Here is a 16,325-nt window from a genome sequence, read left to right as displayed (position 1 = left end):
GTTGCTCCTCCTCTTCACCATTGCAACCTGCTTGCTCACCCACTCACCCAGACAATGGAGGTGGTGGCGAGAAGGAAGAGCAATAGATGGTATTTCCTACTTGTTCACTGGCTCTCTGCCTGTCATACAAGCAAGTGGTAGCAAGGAGGAGGAGGAGGAATAACAGCTGGTGAGAATGGTGGTGAAAATTAAGGCAGCCTATTGGCGGTGTCTCACCTAAGGGTCCTCAAAAACCTGGAGCCAACACTGAGAGTATTGTGTCCTCTTTTATTCTTAACCAGAGAGAAGGGAAGACTACTCACCCCCGCTTCATTTTCCTCTGTAGCTCCTGGCTGTCTTCTAAGAAAGGCATGAGAGTTCCTTCCTTCCTTCCTTCCTTCCTTCCTTCCTTCCTTCCTTCCTTCCTCTGCCATGCAGCTTTCCAGCTTCACCAGTTTACAGAGATGTATGAGAAATCAGTTTCATTTTGGCATTGACCAGAATTTACCCAGTGTTCACCTCCTGGAACAGAAGCAAGCAGGTGGTAGCAGTGATGAGAAAGAGAAGGAGCAATAGCAGCTGGTGACAATGGCAGTGAGACTCACTGCAGGAGGGGACCCATTGAGGGTATCTTGCCCAAGGGTCCTCTGAAACCTGGAGCTGGCCACTGTCTGTCATGATCCCATTTCCGAGCCCCACTGCTATCTATGCATTGAAGACAAAGGTCTGCATGGGGGGCTGCTTTACATGTATAGGCTCCCTGTGAGTCAAAACAGATGTTTTTTGTTGTTCAGTCGTTCAGTCGTGTCCGACTCTTCGTGACCCCGTGGACCATAGCACGCCAGGCCTTCCTGTCCTGCGCTCTCTCCCGGAGTGTGCTCTTAACAGATACATCTTTTCCCCATTTTTACTCTACAATATTTATTTATTACATTTATATCCCGCCATTTTTCCTCTTTAAGAAACCCAAGGCGGCATACATAATCCTCCTCCTCCTCTCCATTTTATCCTCACAACAACAACCCTGTGGGGTAGGTTGGGCTGAGAGTCTGTGACTGGCCCAAAGTCACTCAGTGAGCTTCCATGGCCAAGTGGGGACTAGAACCCGGATCTCCCGGCTCCCAGTCCAACACTCTCGCCACTACACCACACTGGATCACAAGGGATCCAATATGGATTCCCCTCCCCCACCAGATGGGTAGGGGGGATTTTAAGATCTGGATTGGGACCCCTGCATCTACCCTAGGGTAAAAATGAAAATACATACAGCCACTGGACACATATTTAAAGTAATGTAAAATACCCCATCTGTGAAATGCCTCTCCCGGGGAGATCTGCCTGGTGTCTTCACTGTATACATTCAGCTGCCAGGTTAAGATCTTCCTCTTCCAACAGGCATTTAATCTTTAATCTGTTGCTCTGGTTATTAGTTTTACTGCTGGCTCTTTAATTTTTTTTTTTAAAAAAAACAGTTTAATGTTTTCTGTGTTTAATATTGTTTTACTTTGATATTATTATTGTTGTATTTTGTGTGTGTGTGTTTTGTGTTTGTTTGCTATTTCATTGACCTGTTTCACATGTAATGCTAGCCCTACCCCGGTTTTGTCTACCAGATGATCAAACAAACCACAGTTTGTTTTCTCAGTCCCTGGGTTGTTTGTTCCCCTCCTCCTTCACCCACTCCCTCTCTGTATCCCAACTGCCTTTGCAGCACTGCAGTAATAGCTCTTGCCCACTGTAGCCCACAAAACAACCCATAATTCTGAGTTTGTACATAATGACAGTCATGATTTAAACAACCCATAGTTCATATCCCAACAACAAATCATGGATTCTCTTCATGGGTTGTTTGTGGATAACAGTCCATAGTTAACCCATAGTTTTGGGTTTGCATGTAACGATGACCCATGATTCAACAAACCATGGTTAATTAAACCATGGTTTGTCTGTATGTGCAAACCAGGTGGGTGTTATTTATTATTATGATTGTGAACCAGCCCAAGGGCATTTGTCTGCTGGGTGATATACAAATCTCATAAATACATAGAGTCTGTTTTGACCCTGTATGATTTAGAACCCTAATCTTTCAGGGTTCTGAATTGCATGGGGGTCCTACACCCATTGAGCAGACTCTCCATGGCAGACCTTCCCGATCCAACATGTGGAGGGTAGTGGGACCAGTCTAGGGGGACATCATGGATGGGGCAGGGCCAGCAAGCATGCCCCCCCTCACTTCTAATTGTGTGAGGACTAGAATGCCTGAACATAGCTTCACTCATGTATGAAAACGCTCTCAATCATCAGAATTGATGTTACATTTTAAAATGTATGTATTTACAAAATAATACTTTAGCTTAGCCCAGTGGAGGCTGGTGACTCCAATGTCAGTGGGGTGGTAAATGCATTCTGGATTTCAGTTAGAATGATCAGAACTCTAAAGGAGCTATCCAATGTGCTGAACCAATAGGTTTGGCACCTTGGATAATTCCTTTAGAGTTCTGACTGAAACCCAGAGCAGATTCACCACCCCATAACATCAGAGCCACCAGACTCCACTGGCTCAGCCTTTAGATGTGTTGGACTACTATGATAGTTGGGTTACAAATCCCATCATCTCTGACCACTGGCCATGCTGGCCAGAGCTGATGGGAGTTGTAGTCAAGCAACAGCCTGGTCGGTCCTGTGGCTCCGGAACCACTGGAGCATTCTAAGGCCTCCTGTGAGGCTTTGGCAAGGCACCTTGCAGATAAAATTGATCAGATTAGGTGTGTTACTCTGCATGCTGTGGATACAGTTAGTGAGCAAGAGGCGGCCTGTGGCAAACCGGTTTTGTGGGATCGGTTCCAGCTTCTTCCTCCTGATGAAGTGGACAAGGTGCTTTCATCTGTAAGGCCAACCACCTGCTTACTTGATCCTTGCCCATCTTGGCTCATTATGAGCTGCAGAGAGAGACTGGGTGAGGGGATCAAGGTGGTGGTGAACGCCTCCCTTGAGGAGGGAGTGATGCCATCAGCCCTCAAGGAGGCAGTGATAAGACCGCTCTTAAAGAAGCCCTCCTTGGATCCTCAAGTTCTGAACAACTTTCGCCCAGTCTCAAATCTGCCATTTTTGGGCAAGGTGATTGAGCGGGTGGTGGTGGTGCAGTTGAAGGCACACTTGGAAGAAACTGATTATCTAGACCCATTTCAGTCGGGCTTCAGCCTGGGCATGGGACAGAAACGGCCTTGGTCGCCTTGGTGGATGATATGAGGAGGGCTCTGGATAGGGGTGAATGCTCCTTCCTTGTTCTCCTCGACCTCTCAGCGGCTTTTGATACCGTTGACCACGGTATCCTCCTGGACCACCTGGAGGGGTTGGGCATTGGAGACACTGTATTGCGGTGGTTCCGGTCCTTCCTCTCCGGCAGGTACCAGAGGGTAGCACTGGGAGAGGAGGTTTCGGACCCGTGGCCACTTACTTGTGGGGTGCCACAGGGTTCCATCCTCTCCCCGATGCTATTTAACATCTATGTGAAGCCACTGGGGGCTATCATCAGGAGGTTTGGGGTGCAGTGTCATCAATATGCGGATGACACGCAGCTCTACCTCTCATTCAAATCTTCACCAACGTTGGCCGTAGAATCCCTGTCCAAATGTCTGGAGACAGTGAGTGGCTGGATGGGGAGGAATAAGTTGAAGCTGAACCCTGACAAGACCGAGGTACTTTTGGTGGGAGACAAGAGGAGGCTGGGGGATGTTGACCTGGTGTTGAATGGGGTACGGCTACCCTTGAAAGACCAGGTCCGCAGCCTGGGGGTCATTTTGGACTCCCAGCTGTCCATGGAGGCTCAGGTGTCAGCTGTGAGTCGGACAGTGCTGTATCAACTCCATCTGATATGGCGGCTGCGCCCCTTCCTTCCCGACCATCTGCTCCCATTGGTAGTACATGCCCTGGTCTCCTCTCGTTTAGACTACTGTAATGCGCTCTACGTGGGGTTACCCTTGAAGACGGTTCGGAAGCTGCAGCTGGTACAGAACGCGGCGGCTCGCCTGATTAAAGGCAGCCACCAGCGAGATCACATCACTCCAGTGCTGAAGGAGTTGCACTGGTTACCAGTTGTTTTCCGGGCCAAATTCAAGGTGTTGGTTTTGACCTTTAAAACCCTATATGGTTCCGGCCCAGCCTATCTTAAGGAGCGCCTCCAGCAACACCAGACAGGCCGCTTAACAAGATCAGCCTCAGATGGCCTTCTCTCTGTCCCATCAGCCAGGACAGCTAGACTGGTGGGGACGAGGGAGAGGGCCTTCTCTGTGGTGGCCCCCACTCTGTGGAACTCCCTCCCTAGGGAACTCCATCATGCCCCCTCTTTAATGAGCTTCCGTCGTGCATTAAAAACGTGGTTGTTCAGGCAGGCATTTGGGGTGGGTTAGGGTATTTTTTTAAAAAAAATTATGGTAAAATTTTATTGTTTTAAATTGTTTTATGGTGGGTTGTACATCGCCCAGAGTGGCTGGGTGACCAGTCAGATGGGCGATTAATAAATTTAATAAATAAATAAAATAAAAAAATAAAACATCTGGAGGGCCATATGTTCCTTATCCCAGATCTAGGGTTCCCTTTGGGAAGGGTGAGCCACCCATTAGTTCAAAAGCTTAATTCCTCCTCCTCCTCCAAAATGGAGTCTTTTTCCTGCCACAGCAAAGATTTTGGGACTAGGCAAACAAGCTGATCATGAGTATGTCTATGCCATTAAATCAAGACAAATGGTTACAATGATCTGGATAGTCAAATAAGCTCCCTATTTTCCTAGGAGGACCTGCAACTAAAGATTTGGCCACTGATTTTGAATCACTATGTGAACATTTGCACTCCTCTCCCTTGGTCCTTCATTGTCACCCTTGTCACCTAAAACACTGAATCCCCATGCCCCTAATGAGCATTTTTGGGGGATTTGCACATTTGAGGGGATATTTTATCATTTTTGCAAGTGCAAATTTGCGCAAATGCAAATTTGCACAAATTCAGGAAAAGGGAAACTGATTCCATCAATGAGTGGATGATGGAGTGAAAACCACCTGACCTTCTGAGAAACACAGACAGAATGGATTTTACAAAATCTGTACATCCCTCGTTGTAGGTCATGTTCTCACCTCAAGAAGAGCTATAGTAAGGCATAAGAAGACTCAGAAGATGCCCCAGAATAGTTTGCAGTGCCCAGGGGTCCTGCAGCAGGCACTAAGAGGCTGCTCAGCAGATGTATTGATATAGATGCATGAGCAGGAGAGTGCTATTGCATTAATGCCCTACTTGTGGGTCTCCCACAGGCAGCTGGTTGGTCACTGTGTGAACTGAATGCTGGACTAGATGGAGACCCTTGATCTGATCCAGCATGGCTCTTCTTATGTTCTAGAAAGGACTCCCTGAAGGTAGACAGCTTCAAAACTGATCTGATTTAGGTTGTAGTCCTATATACACTTACCTGGGAGTACATCCCATTGAACTCAAGGGCTTACTTCTGAGCATCATGATTAGGATTGTACTGTTAGAGTACATTTTATACTTTCTCCACAAATGAGCATATGTTTCTACCTGAATACATAAGACTACCTTAGATTCATTCATTCATCATGTTAGGGATGTGTGGATTGTGTTAAATCCATTCCATCTGTGTTTCATGGATTGTCAGGCACCTTTCAAAAGAATCAGATTTTTTTCAAAATCATAAATCTGAATTTGCACAATTGCGCATTTGTGCAAATGCTCATTTGCACAAATTCATAGCTGCAAAAATGCGCAAATTCTCCCAAAATGTGCAAAAATTCCCCAAAAGGTGTATTTCCACACTTTAGGCTATGGGGGTAATGCACATTTTTGGCCGGGTTTTTTCTGCAGCAAAATTTGCACGAAAGCGGGAAAGTTTAAAAAATGGTCTGCAAGTCCAGGGAATCCACCCAACAGGGGAAAGACTGCTCTGCTGCAGAATCCACTGGTCAGATCCATCAAAATCCAAACTCATTTGGTTCCATTGCAGATATCTCTGACATCCCTACATCATGTATTTCTTTATGAAACAGTGTTTGTGGACTAAGATTCGGAGAGGGAGGTTTTACTGTATACGTGACTTTCCATGCAAAGGAAACATTATGTTACATTGTAGTTGAAGTTTCAGTCTTAATGATCTTTTCATGTTCTTTCAGATTCTTTTCTCCTTGGATTTGATCACGTCTGAGCTTGAAGAAAAATTAAATTAAATCAAACCTTGTAACACAGAAATCTAAAGCTTTTATCACAAGATGCACCATGGGATAGATAGTGTAACGTCATGTCTCCTTTGTCTCTGTGCATAATTTAAGTGTGTGTGTGTGTGTGTGCGCGTTCTTCTCACCATAGTGCATAGCACAATACCCCCCCCCCCCGGTTCTTTTTTCCCCTCTCAGATCCTTGCCTTCATTTCAGTTAACAAATCTCTGGACTATTTTCAAGCCTACAGAGCATTCAGCAAAACTGGAAACCTACCATCTTTTCTCCAGCAGTGGAAATCAAAGTGAACTGTGTGTGGACAAGCTCTTTTACAGGCAAAATGCAACGAATTAATTGGGAACCGAGCCAAACTGCTTTCTAGTGTCTTTTTGAAGTAAGGGGAGGAACAATATTGACTATTTCAGAGGCCAAGGTTGTAGTTAGATTAATTGGTGCAAATGGGGTACTAATTTCTACAAACATTCGAAATCATACTTTGGAGCCTTTGATGCTAATGAAGACATACAGTGCCTAATTAGAGAAATGATAGCTAGAAAATTTATAACTTTTCCTTTCCCACTCAAGCTAGCTGACAGTGTCCATTCCTCCATGCCTTTGGAGGCAACTCTCTTCGATCATCCCTGTGTCCTCTCCATATAAGTGAAACTCTCATTTGAAGGACTAAAAAAACTTTTCTGCAAAAAAAAAAAAGTTGCACTTCATATCTGGTTGGACCAAACTTTTACTAGGGTTCTAAAGTTAAGAACATAAGAACATCCCTGCTCCTGCTAGATCAGACCAAGATTCATCTAGTCCAGCATTCTGTTCACACATTGGCCAACCAGCTGCCCACGGAAAACCCACAAGCAGGGCATGAGTGCAACAGCACCCTCCCACCCATGTTCCCCAGCAACTGGTGTACATAGACATACTGCCTTTGATACTGGAGGTAGCATATAGTCATCAGGACTAGTAGCCATTGATAGCCTTCTCCTCTAGGAATTTGTCTAACCCCCTTTTTAGCGCCATCCAAACTGGTGGCCATCACTACATCTTGCAGAAGTGAATTTCATAGTTTAACTATGTGCTGTGTGAAGAAGTCCTTCCTTTTATCTGTCCTGAATCTCCAGCCAATCAGCTTCATGGGTGGACCCCACTGGGTTCTAGTATGAGTGAGGGAGAAAAATGTTCTTATTGAATTCTTTATGTGCATGTTATACAGTGCAATCCCAGACACTTAGGATGGAGTAAGTGCTGCAGGGCTCAGTGGGCCTTGTTTCTGAGTAAACATGCATAGAATCGCCCTGTGCTGTTTGCAGCATAGAAATAAGTCTCTCTCTGTCCAGTGGCACCTACTCCCATGCATTTTGGCCAAATATCAGTTTCCTGTGCAGGTATATACCCAACGGGGTATGCAAATTACACAAAGGCAGTACTATCTTGACAGAGTAAACATCAATAAAACCACATAAAAATACCACCTAAAAGAAGAGTGGTGCAACAAATGAAAAAAATTGGCTCAATGGGTCCAAAGGCCCCTGAAATAAAATTCCAAGGCATCGTCTGAAGGCACATGAGGCAGCCACCTTGCTGAGGCTAAGTAGGTCCAGGTCTGGTCAGTGCTTGGAAGGGAAACCACTTGGGAACCAGAAGTGGCCACCTTGAGTTCCTTGATGGAAGAAAGGTAGGATATAAATGTAATAAATAAATGAATAAATTTGTCTCCAGGGCAGAAAGAGTCGAGGGAGGGAAGCTGGTAGATCCCTCTATGAAGGAGATTCTGACAATGGCTATTAGGATGACCCCTTATGCATTGCCAAAAAGAGGACATGCATCACTGAAAAAGAGGACACCAATTTCCATACAATTTGTATGTGCTATGGTCCATGGGGTCACGAAGAGTCGGACACGACTTAACAACTGAACAACAACAACAATTGACGCGTACAGATGAAAATTTAGAGAGAGTTGTTATACAATTTAAATGGAAATGCAGTATATCTCACCATAGTGGGGAAGAATGTGACCTGGTGCTGTCCAGGGGCTAACAGCGGATGGGACACCTCATGGTGCCTGCTGCTTCCTTTCTTACAGTTCTTTATGTTTAAAACAGATTTGGCTGAACAGCCTTTCAAACAGAGGATGCCTTCATATAGAGGACTCACCTCTGAGAACCCTTCAAATGGGTGACTGTCTTCTGTAAAGTAGGAAATGTGGCCACCCTAAATTGGCTATTAGTCATGGTGGCTAGATGGAACTTCTGCTTCAGAAGCAGAATGGCATGTTTCTTGCCTGCCCAAGGGTTTTTACTTCCCTTGCTCCACTCCTTCCATCTTCTCTTGCTGCTCCCTATTCTTGGAATTCTCTTCCAGAGGATTTGCGGGTGGTTGGCTCAATTTCTGTTTCTAAATCTCCATGAAAACCTTTTCTCTTTCCAAAGCTTTTGGAAATTTTAGATTTTATTCATTGCTTGGTAATATTATTTATTTTGTATTGTTCCCTGTGCCCATTTGGTATATTTCCTTCTCTTCCTTTCAGATTTATCATTTGATTTTATTTGTATGCATGCTTCTGTGACACAGATTTATGTATGTATGTATGTATTTAGTGCGTTTATATCCCACCTTTTTTCCTCTTGCAAGGAACCCCAGATGGTTTACATGGTCCTCCTCCTCTCCATTTTATCCTCGCAACAACAACCCTGTGAGGTAGGTTGGGCTGAGAGTCTGTGACTGGCCCAAAGTCACCTAGTGAGCTTCCATGGCCAACTAGAAGCTGGATCTCCCGACTACCAGTCCAACACTCTCGCCACGACACCACACTGGCTCTCAGAATCCAATAAGGATTTGTTGCCTTATTTTATTTTTATTCTGTACGGTGCCATGTACATTGATGGCACTAAATAAATAAATAAATGAAATATCACTGAAAACCAGTTGCAGTAGCAAGAGTGGGCTATTGTAAGGCAGGGTGCAGAACCTATTTCAGCTCGGGGCCAGGCTCCATTTTGGAGAAGCTCTCAGAAGCTACATTCCAGTGGTGGGCAAAGGAAAAAGGGGATGAGCTAAAATACACCCCCCCTCCAAAAAATACCAGCGTATTTTAGCTTAAACCTCTTAGTGCTAGTAATTAAGCAATAGGAGAGGCATTCAGCCTTTTAGAATGGAGGGAAACTGCACAAATGTTGGGAAACCACAAATGATCAGCAATCAAGGGGAAGGGTAGAGCCAGAGGAAGAAGGTGGGGCCTTCTGGTAAATCCTGGACAGCTGGATTGGAACCCACAGAGGGCCAGATCTGGCCCCTGGGCCTGGGGGTCTTGCACCTGTGTTGCAAGAGATGATGGCACTGATGTGTGTGAAGCATTTTGAATATCATGTTGTTGTTGTTGTTCAGTCGTTCAGTCATGTCCGACTCTTCGTGACCCCATGGACCATAGCATGCCAGGCCTTCCTGTCCTGCGCTCTCTACCGGAGCGTGCTCAAGTCCATATTCATTGCATCAGTGATGCTATCCAGCCATCTCATCCTCTGCCGTCCCCTTCTCCTTTTGCCTTCAGTCTTTCCCAGCATCAGGGTCTTTTCCAAAGAGTTTTCTCTTCGCATTAGGTGGCCAAAATATTTGAGCTTCAGCTTCAGTATCTGTCCTTCCAATGAGCACTCAGGGTTGATTTCCTTTAGGATGGACTGATTTGACCTCCTTGCAGTCCAGGGGACTCGTAAGAGTCTTCTCCAGCACCACAGTTCGAAAGCATCGATTCTTCGGCGCTCAGCCTTCCTTATAGTCCAGCTCTCACAGCCATACGTTACTACTGGGAAAACCATAGCTTTGATTAGACGGACCTTTGTCGGCAAGGTGATGTCTCTGCTTCTGACTATGCTGTCTAGGTTTGCCATAGCTTTCCTCCCAAGGAGCAAGCGTCTTTTAATTTCATGGCTACAGTCACTGTCTGCAGTGGTCTTGGAGCCCAAGAGAATAAAATCTGTCACAGCTTCCATTTCTTCCCCTTCCATATGCCAAGAAGTGATGGGGCCAGATGCCATGATCTTAGTTTTTTTAATGTTGAGTTTCAAACCAGCTTTTGCACTCTCCTCTTTCACCCTCAACAAGAGGCTCTTTAGATCCTCTTCGCTTTCTGCCATTAGGGTGGTATCATCTGCGTATCTGAGGTTGTTGATAATTCTCCTGGCAATCTTAATTCCAACCTGTGATTCATCCAACCTGGCATTTCTCATGATATACTCTGCATATAAGTTAAATAAGCCGGGCAACAATATGCAGCCTTGTCGTACTCCTTTCCCAATTTTGAACCACTCGGTTGTTCCATGTCTGGTTCTTACTGTTGCTTCTTGACCCTCGTACAAGTTTCTCAGGAGACAGGTAAGGTGGTCTGGTACTCCCATCTCTTTCAGAATTTGCCACAGTTTGTTGTGATCCACAAAATCAAAGGCTTTAGCGTAGTCAATGAAGCAGAAACAGACATTTTTCTGGAATTCTCTTGCTTTCTCCATGATCCAGCGAACGTTGGCGATTTGATCTCTAGTTCCTCTGCCTCTTCGAAACCCAGCTTGTACTTCCGGTAGTTCTCGGTTCGCATACTGCTGAAGCCTAGTTTGTAGGATTTTGAGCATAACCTTGCTGGCGTGTGAAATGAGCACAATTGTACAGTAGTTTGAGCACTCTTTGGCGTTGCCCTTCTTTGGAACTGGAATGTAAACTGACCTTTTCTAGTCTTGTGGCCACTGTTGAGTGTTCCAAATTTGTTGGTATATTGAGTGCAGCACTTTAACAGCAGCATCTTTTAGGATTTTAAATAGCTCAGCTGGAAGACTGTCATCTCCACTAGCTTTGTTGTTAGTCATGCTTCCTAAGGCCCACTTGACTTCACTCGCGAGGATGTCCGGCTCAAGTTCAGTGACCGCACTATCATGGCTATTAGGGACATTAAGATCTTTCCTGTATAGTTCTTCTGTGTATTCTTTCCACCTCTTCTTAATCTCATCTGCTTCTGTTAGGTCCCTGCCTTCTTTGTCCTTTAGCATGCCCGTCTTTGCACAAAACGTTCCCTTGAGATGTCCGATTTTCTTGAAGAGATCTCTAGTCTTCCCATTCTGTGATTTTCCTTGATTTCTTTGCATTGTTCATTTAAGAAGGCCTTCTTGTCTCTCCTTGCTATTCTCTGGAACTCTGCATTCAGTTGGATATATCTTCCCCTTTCTCCCTTGCTTTTCACTTCCCTTCTTTCCTCAGCTACTGGTAAAGCCTCATCAGACAGCCACTTGGCTTTCTTGCATTTCTTTTTCTTTGGGATGGATTGAATTGCTGCCTCCTGAACAATGTGACGGACCTCCATCCATAGTTCCTCAGGCACTCTGTCTATCAGGTCTAATCTCTTAAATCTATTCCTCACCTCCACTGTATATTCATAAGGGATATGATTTAGGTCATACCTGAATGGTTTAGTGGTTTTCCCAATGTTCTTCAATTTAAGCCGAAATTTTGCAAGAAGCAGCTCATGATCTGAGCCACATCTGGTGATGTCCATGTGAAGAGTCGCCTCTTGTGCTGTTGGAAAAGCGTGTTTGCTATGATCAGCGTGTTCTCTTGGCAAAACTTTATTAGCCTTTGTCCTGCTTCATTTTGTACACCAAGGCCATGCCTGCCTGTTATCCCGGTGATTTCTTGACTTCCTACTTTAGCATTCCAATCCCCTATGATGAAGAGGACATCTTTTTTTGGTGTTAGTTCTAGAAGGTGTTGTAGGTCTTCATAGAACCGATCAACCTCAGCTTCTTCGGCATCAGTGGTTGGGGCACAGACTTGAATTACTGTGATGTTGAATGGTTTGCCTTGGATTCGTACTGAGATCATTCTATCGTTTTTGAGATAGTACCCCAGTACTGCTTTTCCCACCCTTTTGTTGACTATGAGTGCTACTCCATTTCTTCTCAGGGATTCTTGCCCACAATAGGAGATATGATGGTCACCTGAATTAAATTTGCCCATGCCTGTCCATTTTAGTTTGCTGATTCCCAAGATGTCGATGTTCAATCTTGCCATCTCATGTTTGACCACCTCCAGCTTACCTTGATTCATTGATCTGACATTCCAGGTTCCTAAACAATATTGTTCTTTACAGCATTGGATTTTCTTTTCACCACCAGACACATCCACAGCTGAGTGTCCTTTCGGCTTTGGCCCAGCCACTTCACTCTTTCTGGTGCTACTTGGAAATACCCTCTGCTCTTCCCCAGTAGTATATTGGACACCTTCTGACCTGAGGGGCTCATCTTCCGGCGTCATCTCTTTTAGCCTTGTGATACGTTCCATGCGGTTTTCTTGGCAAGAATACTGGAGTGGGTTGCCATTTCCTTCTCCAGTGGACCACATTTTGTCAGAACTCTCTGCCATGACCTGTCCATCTTGGGTGGCCCTGCACAGCATAGCTTATGGCTTCACTGAGTTACACAAGCCCCTTCGCCACAACAAGGCAGTGATCCATGAAGGGGAATCATGTAGAGGTATCTAAATTATGATAATAAAATCCACTGGGGCGTTTCAAGTATCTGACTCATCAACCTTGAACTGCTATGGATTTTAACATTTGATGTCACATCAGAATGGACCTTCATGGTCTTTTGTCTACTGCTGAATATATTTTGAAGAAGAAAAGACAAATTTGGAGGTCACACTGCATGCAAGTGCCAAAGCAACTGTTCCTGACTGCCTGCACTTAATGAAGCTTGGGTATTCTGTTTTAACACCTCCTACCGTTGTCTTCATTTTGGCCAAGGAATAATTAACCAAGAAAATGAGAAACGCATTCGGGAGAGTAGGCAGCCTCCAAGCCAGGCACTTAATGGAGTCTGAAGTGAGCTGTGTTGCTTTGCAAGGGACGTCAGGGTTACCAGGCAGTTCATCCCTGTACGATTAGCTCCAATGCACATGGTGCTAAAAAGGAATATCTGAATGGCATTATGGAGCAATTACAAGTTGCTTCAATTGCACTGGCTCTGTGTACCCCTGGGGTTACGAGAAAGCAGCTTCGGCAGGAAGCCAGTGGAAAGACAGCATTTGGTTGGTGAAAGCTTTCCATTGTTCCTACCTTAATTGAATACTTACAGCAGGAGAGAACTACGAAATTGGTTGTGGAGTTCCAGATCAGGATAAGGTACTCCCTTAGGTACAAGAGCTGTTCCGAGGACTGATTGCAAGGCTGACATTTCATGTCCAATGTCTGGGGCTACCTGATGCTGGGAGCAGAAGTTCTTTCTATCTGATTATATAGATATAGATATAGATATAGATATAGATATAGATATAGATATAGATTCAGAGGGAGAGGGGGGAGAGAGAGAGAGAATCTTGAGAGATGGAGCCACACTGAGGGCACATAGATCTGTCACAGGATGGGAAGGTCAAGGTATGTAAAGTACATGTTAAAGCCATCTCCAGGGGCATAACTTTGATGTGAACCCATGCTACGCTTAACCATTTTTTTACTTACACTGAAGAGAAAGCAAGAGGCAAGATCATGGTGCCTTTATTCACATTCTGCCTTTCAGAAAGTGTGCTGCTTATCACTTTGTGGGAAGGACAGCCCTGCCTTGACTAGCTGCTAACAGTAATTGGAGAACATTATTGTTATTATATTAATAACTAGCAGGGCTGGCCCTACCATTAGGCAGAGTGAGGTGACTGCTTCAGGCAGCTAGATTTGGCTGTCATGAAAGGGCTGCAAATGGTTATTTAATTTATTATTTATTAAGTCCAGACAGTGTCTTCCACCACACCCTGAGCAGGCTAGCTTAGGGCACACCTCAGTTCCCTAGGAAAATGGAATGTTCATGGGTTAGGGTGTCCATATGACCTGTTTTACAGATGAGAGTCCTCTGTTTGAAGGCATCCTCTGTTTGAAAGGCTGTCCAGTCCAAGTCCAGTTTAAACATAAAGGACCAAAAGAAGGGAGAACACGACCTGGACATCACCCATCAACAGTTAGCACCTGGACAGCAGACTGAGTGAGCACACAGTCTGCTCAGCACATAGCTCACCTGGTTGTAGTCTTCCCTAGTAGTGTGAGATGTATTTCTATTTCAATTCTAGTAATGATTTCTTAAGTTTTCCACTGTGCATATAAATTAGCATATGCAAATCCGTGTCCACTTTTTTGCTGATGCATTTCCTCTTTATTGACTATGTGTGTGTGCCCTAGCCAGGAGGGGGGCAGAAGGGTGCTGCCACTGCCCCACGCACACATCCCACTGTCTCACTCTGCCTAATGGTAGAGCCAATCCTGATTAGTTCAGTTTATGCCAACCTAGTAAAGGCAATGATGGAAGATTATTATTACAGTCATGCTGGAATCAGGATTCTGTCTTGACCTACTTATGAGCAGAACCTTGATTTCTAGCCAAGCCTACCACTTCCTAAGCAGGGCCCACTCATCCTGTTCAGAACATTCTGGATTTCCTTTCCTCCTCCAGTGGAACTTCCTAGTTCTTGTGTTTGCTGAAAGCCAGGACGCTGTGACTAATGCAGTTCTTGTTGACTGTGTCTGCCCTGAAGCCTGTTCTAACGGAAGTCTTCTCTAACAGGCTGCTGGAGAGATTTCTAGTCCTGCTTCAAATAGAGCAAAACATTCCTTCTTCATCTCCCCGCACCATCACCACCACCACATCTCTCTTTCCAGCCATCTCCTTGATAAGTGGCTTTATTTTCAGTTATGCAGAATAATATTATTAAGGAAGGGATGTGATGAGACTTCACCCTAGCTTTTGGCCAGATCTGCTCATGTGCCAAAGGCCAGTTGCTATCAAATAATGGTATGCATCTGTCAGTGAGCCATCGCAGATGAATCACCACTGACAAACTTCTGTACCAGCCAATAGCAACTCATGGGAACTTAGGAAGCTAGCTTCCTTAATCCATCAGTCCATCTAGCTCAGCATTGTCTGCACCAGTTGTCCCCGTCCTCCCCAGCATCTTGCACCTCATCAGCATCTCCCTACAGATGTCCGGACATTGAGTAGGTGTCAGGGTTGGATTGGAGCCCAGAGAGCCCCAAAGCAGTTCTGATTCCTAAGGCTAGATCCCCTGAGTAGGCAGATTTCTTAAGTCTCACTCATAGGATCAAGTAATTAGCATCTGTAAGCGTCATTAGGTTGAATGGGAATAAAGCCTTGGAAAACCGCACTATTGTCTCTGTGTTGATTCTGGCTACCTGAGGATTTCAGAAGGCAGCAGGGGCAACCTCCTGACAGCAGGGCATCTGTAAAGGAGTTGACTATTAACATATACAACTGTACACACAGAGATGCTGTACACACAATTGGAACCCCAGATCATGCAGAGGTCCAACTTACAGGACCACCTGGAGTCCCAGTCCAGCCCCCTGGGGTTTCCCAAAAGGCCATGCCCCTTTCTCACATCACCAAGTGGTTCCAGCTTTCTGTCCCCCACCCCCACCCTGACTGCAAATCATTTGGTGGTTTCCCGGCTTTTGTAAAATTTCTTCCCCATTCTAAAAGGTTGAAATGCCCAAGGATCAGTTAAGGGCAGGAAGAGCTTGAATCTAAAACATGCTGCTATTTCTTGGAATTTTGGCTCCATCTCTTTTTGCACCACTGGAATGCAGCCCCGGAGAGCTTCTCTGAACTTGAATTCAGCCCTTGCTCTACATACACACAACTGTACGCAAGCTGGTTTCCCTTTGGCTGAATGCATGGAGGATGGGGGCGGGGCAAACAATGTTGCGGGTGGATCCAGCAATGCTCTCCTGCTCCACCTTCTCTATGCATGCATTGTACACTTGGAGAATGGCCAAAGAGAGCTATAATTTCCTCCCATGGAATGGCTGCTAAGGTGTTGGTCTATGAAAGCAAGAAAATACCTACAAGTGTACTTACAGGTCTTGTAAACCACCCAGAGAGTTTCAGCTAACACGTGGTATAGAAATGTAATGAATAAATAAATAAGGGCGCAAACCTATCAGGATAGGTGGCCGCCTCCAAACTCAGAGGCAACCGCCTAACCAAGGCAGGGCAGGAACAGAGTGGAGGGGATATTCGCGGCTAGACGGCCAGTTTCAGCTGTCTGGCTGTGGGAAGTTGGAGAGGGGAGGAGGAC

General features: G+C 45.3%; 1 protein-coding gene across 2 annotated transcripts in view; it reads left to right on the top strand.

Annotated features, from left to right (window-relative positions):
- The window catches only part of KCNJ5 (potassium inwardly rectifying channel subfamily J member 5), a 42,100-nt gene that overhangs the window by 22,525 nt on the left and 3,250 nt on the right, over positions 1 to 16,325 (top strand). The window lies entirely within an intron of this gene.

Source organism: Heloderma suspectum, chromosome 6 (genome assembly GCF_057233095.1).
Source record: "Heloderma suspectum isolate Gila_16-S chromosome 6, 16-S_ref, whole genome shotgun sequence".
Classification (NCBI taxonomy): Eukaryota; Metazoa; Chordata; class Lepidosauria; order Squamata; family Helodermatidae; genus Heloderma; species Heloderma suspectum.
Note: the sequence above shows the minus strand (reverse complement) of the source record. Positions and strands in the feature narration are given on the sequence as shown.